Below are 4809 nucleotides of genomic sequence, written 5' to 3' on the forward strand. Positions count from 1 at the left end.
CTTTACTAATACGACGGGCTTTTTTCAGTTTCCATCTACCAAATACACTCACATGGCTTTGGTTGGCCTGAAGCTATAGTAGAAGACATTTACCCAAGATGTCACGTTGTTGGACTGAACCCGGAACCATGTGGTTGAGAAGCAAGCTCCTTACCACACAGCTACACAAAAATTTTCAGGATGTATGTATGTAGGTATGTTTATGAGTGTGTTTATGTGTATGTATGCGTGGTATATAAATGTGTGTGTGTGTGTGTGTGTGTGTGCATGTGTGTGCGTAAGTACCTGTAGCCTCCCCTTCTCCATCGCCGCCTTCTATACAGCTAGAAGAGGGAAACGTATGTCTGCCTTTACTTCGTTATCTTATGTGGTTGGGCTCTCTAGAAAATGGAAGGAGAAAAGACTTCATTACTACACGGGCATGGTAGAGGACTGTCTCCTGTAGACAGCTATCCATTATTGACCCTATTGTTCACCATTTTGAGCGTGGCCATTGCCAGTACCGCCTGACTGGCATTTGTGCGGGTGACACGTAAAAGCATCCACTACACTCTCTGAGTGGTTGGCATTAGGAAGGGCATCCAGCTGTAGAAACTCTGCCAAATCAGATTGGAGCCTGGTGTTGCCATCCGGTTTCACCAGTCCTCAGTCAAATCGTCCAACCCATGCTAGCATGGAAAGCGGACGTTAAACGATGATGATGATGATGATGATGGTGATATTTATCCAGGAACTATTTGAATGTTTTGAGATCTTTTTCTTCTCTTAGAGCAGGGCAAGTTGAGATGAAATAGTTCTCAATGTGATGCAACATTATTTTTGATGGATGGCACGGATAGGCCAAGCCTCGGATGAATTTTGAAGTTGATGCCAACATCATTTAGGCAATACTGTTTGGAATGTGTTCCACATCATAAAAATGATATAGTGCTTGCAGTGGTGTTGGAGGGAATAAAGTTTGAGTTTCTTGTGACAGTCCCAATAATCATGACTTGTCATGTCTGTTTTGCTTTTGTGAGCAATCTCTGGGGTACTTCAAATTTTTACAATATTTTGTTTCATGTAGGGAGACCAGAGCAGACAATATTCAAGGTGAGGACAGGTGAAGGTGGACAAGAGAAGGAAAATGGTGGGAGCGTCTCTAGGCTGAAAAGTCCTGAGGATTCAAATACACGGAAGTGTAAGTTGTTGTCGGCAACATGTATCTTTTATCTTTTACTTGTTTCAGTCATTAGACTGTGGCCATGCTGGGGCACCACCTTGGTGAATTTATTTCAGTCCAATGAATCAACCCCAGTATGTATTCTTTAAGCCTATTTACTGTATTGGTCTAGGCTTAAAGAATACATACTGGGGTTGATTCTTTGGACCTAGGTGATAATCTATGTTTCTGATGCATACATAATAGTAAGTAGCATACAATGGTGGAAGACCTTTCTCTTTAGACACATAGACAAGTTATTTCTCATGATGTGAATCAATTTACCAAAGGCTGCCCATCCTAATCATACCAACCTTTGTAAAGCTATTTGTTTCATATACTTCATGTATCAAGTGGACCTATATTGAACACCCCTTCTAAGTGGTAAAAAAGGCAAATTACAATCAATAAAATCCCCAACATTTGTTGACATCTTTATTTGAGATGTGAAAGCACATGGCTCAGTGGTTAGAGCATCAGGCTCACAATCATGAGGTAGTGAGTTTGATTCCTGGACAAGGCTGTGTGTTGTGCTCTTCTTGAGCAAGACACTTTATTTCACATAGATCCAGTTCACTCAGCTGTAGAAATATGATGTCATTGGTGCCAAGCTGTATCAGGATTTGCCTTTCTTTTGGCTAGCATCAGTGGCATGAGAGGGGAGGCTGGTATGCATGGGCAACAGCTGGTCTTCCATAAACAAATTTGCCTGGACTTGTACCTCGGAGGGGAACTTTTTAGGTGCAATCTCATGGTCATTCTTGATCGAAGGGGGTCTTTACCCTATTTGAGATCTATTTATATTGTCCTTTAATACTTTTAGACATGATAATCCCTATATTCTAAGTATTTGTATAGCAAATAAGTATTAGGATTAGTATTATTGAGATTAGATATAGAAAGAACTTGTTGAATTCTAGGGGTATCAAACTGTCAGCTTAAGGCTTAATAATCTGTACATATCCCATCATGGGGGCTCAGTCTACATAGCAATGAATAGGTACCATCAGGATGTACAACCCCTCCCGCTTCTTTAAAGAGCATGGAGTTCTTGATCGCTTCATCATCTTGATTGCATTGCTAAGATCAGATCATGAAACATAACAGGAAAACACACAACTGCACCCAATTTATATGTCCTAAGGGACCATGAAATAAACAGGATCAACACACCTCCCTACAACACCTTCAATGGTACAATCTAATTAAAAATGAGCCAATGTTATATTTTAAGATCAACTTATTTCACAAGTTTATGCTTCAGAAAAGAGGACATTGGTTAAAACATCACAATTATTACAAATATTGATTCGATACAGTCGAAAACTGGACAAGAAATATTCACTTATTTGTTTTAGCTTCTTTTTTTTTTCATGTTATTGCTGCAATTATCCATTTCATATATTTATTTATTTATTTTTTAGAATAAAACAGGTGCTTAGCAACACTTTTTCTCAACAGCCAGACACAGAGCTTCCAAGATCAGAGGCAAATGATTAGACAGAGATCAATAGATCAGTATGGATATAGACACTTAAGTCAATATATGACAGCAACTATATAATATTGTCAACAGTAGCAGGTACTGACCAAATATCTTTCTCCATTTGGTCAATATCATTACGGAGAAGAAGAGTAACATAATGTAAAACCAATTCATGTAGCATATATACAAAAGAGACAAAATAAATTTTCTACTAGCAACCTATTGTTCTTATGGAAACGAATTAACAAGAAGCTATATGGTGAGTAGCTATATAGTAAAAATAACCACAGATCACAGATGATCATGGCTAATTCTTTAATGCTAATAGATCATGTATACTTTGTCTTCTCTCTCACCCACTAGCCCACCCCTGTTAATAATTTTATGACATTAGGATGTTGGGTAGACAAACGTGTAATAGCAATTAGTATTAATGAAAGACTTCTATTGTTTACTTACGATTCTAGAGGGAATTCTCAGGTCAATAATCAAACAAAAAAAAATAAATAAATAAAAATGAACGGAAACTTCAAACAAATAATGAAAGTATGATTAAATTGCTAAAGCCTAATTTGGGAATATAACAGCTAATTTGGCAAATATAAAAGACATTAAGACATCTCTCTCTCTCTCTGTTCCCATGGCAGCTTTTCCATGATATGAATGAAGAGTCACATCAAGAGCATTTGAATCGTGTCTGAAATGTCAGGGCAACTTTCACATCATCACACATGTCCTCCCACACCAATTGCTGGAAATGGGGATATTCCTACTAAAAGAAATATTGGAGGGGGTGAGATTCCATTATTTGAGTAGGTTTGAAAATCCTCAAGAACTGAGATTCAGCACATCAACAACTTCACTTCATTTCTAATGTGACGTCTTTGCTATACAGACAACTATAATATAGAGAAGGATTACCTTTGAAAGAATCATCATCTTTATCATCATTATCATTATTATTAATTAAGGTGGCAAGCTGGCAGAACCATTAGCACGCTGGGCAAAACGCTTAACAGTAGTTTGTCCGTCTGTACATTCTGAGTTCAAATTCTGCTGAGGTCCACTTTTCCTTTCAACCTTTCAGGGGTCGATAAAATAAGTACTAGTTGACCACTGGGGTCGATGTAATTGAGTCATCCCCTCTCCCAAAATTGTTGCCCTTGTGCCAGAATTTGAAACCATTATTATTATTTATTTATTATTAATTATTATTATTATTATTATTATTATTATTAAGGGACATCATAAAGAAATCCCAAATGAAGTGTCAAGTATGGTTGCCAACAAAAATTGGAGGTTCTACTGACCATAACTTAGGTTCAATCACTAAGAGGACAGGAAATAGCTCTTTGTTGTTTTGTCTTGAGTAAGTCTTTAGTCCTCCTGTAATATTATTCATTAGTCTTTAGCCCACTGTAATACTACTGATTAGTTTATAACCATCCGGAAATCCTCTCAAATAGATTTTGGTTATCATGAACTTTATTGATAAGTCTTTAGTCTTCTTTTAACTTCATCAATTAATCTTTAATAATCTGTAATTGTACTGTAATCTTATTGATTGGTCATTAGGCCTGTCATGCCATTTGATTAGTATTTAATCCTCTTGTAATTCTACCAACTAGTCATGTTTTTATGTCATTCAAAGAGAGAGAGAGGAATGCTCAAGCGTTGTTTGTTATTGCTTTCTTTAGGTCTCACAGGAAGATTTGAAATCAGTACTTGAAGCTAATAAAACACTTAAGTTTGAAGAGTTGTCATTACACACCACTCTGTAGTATCCAAATCAAAGCTAAGTGAACTTCACTATAACACTGAGGTACTGACAGGGTACCATTACCAAACTTCTCAGCCAACTGTCCAGGCCCCTTTCAACTCTACAATCAACGCTTTTGTTTTATCTTTACCTTTTACTTGTTTCAGTTATTTGACTGCGGCCATGCTGGAGCACCATCTTGAAGGGTTTTTTTTTCAGTCAAGCAAATCAATCCCCAAGACTTCTTTTTTAAGCCTAGTACTTATCCTAACAGTCTCTCTTGCCAAACCGCTAAGTTACAGGGAATAAACACACCAACATCAGTTGTCAAGTGGTGGTGGTGGGGACAAGCACCAGGCACAG

The 4809-nt window shown here is 37.5% G+C and overlaps 2 protein-coding genes across 4 annotated transcripts in view; one reads left to right on the plus strand and one right to left on the minus strand.

Annotated features, from left to right (window-relative positions):
• Positions 1-4809, minus strand: part of LOC106875416 (diacylglycerol kinase delta) — a 162884-nt gene that overhangs the window by 148935 nt on the left and 9140 nt on the right. The gene's annotated exons all lie outside the window — the stretch shown is intronic.
• The window catches only part of LOC106875417 (transcription initiation factor TFIID subunit 6), a 73003-nt gene that overhangs the window by 18797 nt on the left and 49397 nt on the right, over positions 1-4809 (plus strand). The window lies entirely within an intron of this gene.

The sequence above is a fragment of the Octopus bimaculoides genome, chromosome 19 (assembly GCF_001194135.2).
Source record: "Octopus bimaculoides isolate UCB-OBI-ISO-001 chromosome 19, ASM119413v2, whole genome shotgun sequence".
Lineage (NCBI taxonomy): Eukaryota > Metazoa > Mollusca > Cephalopoda > Octopoda > Octopodidae > Octopus > Octopus bimaculoides.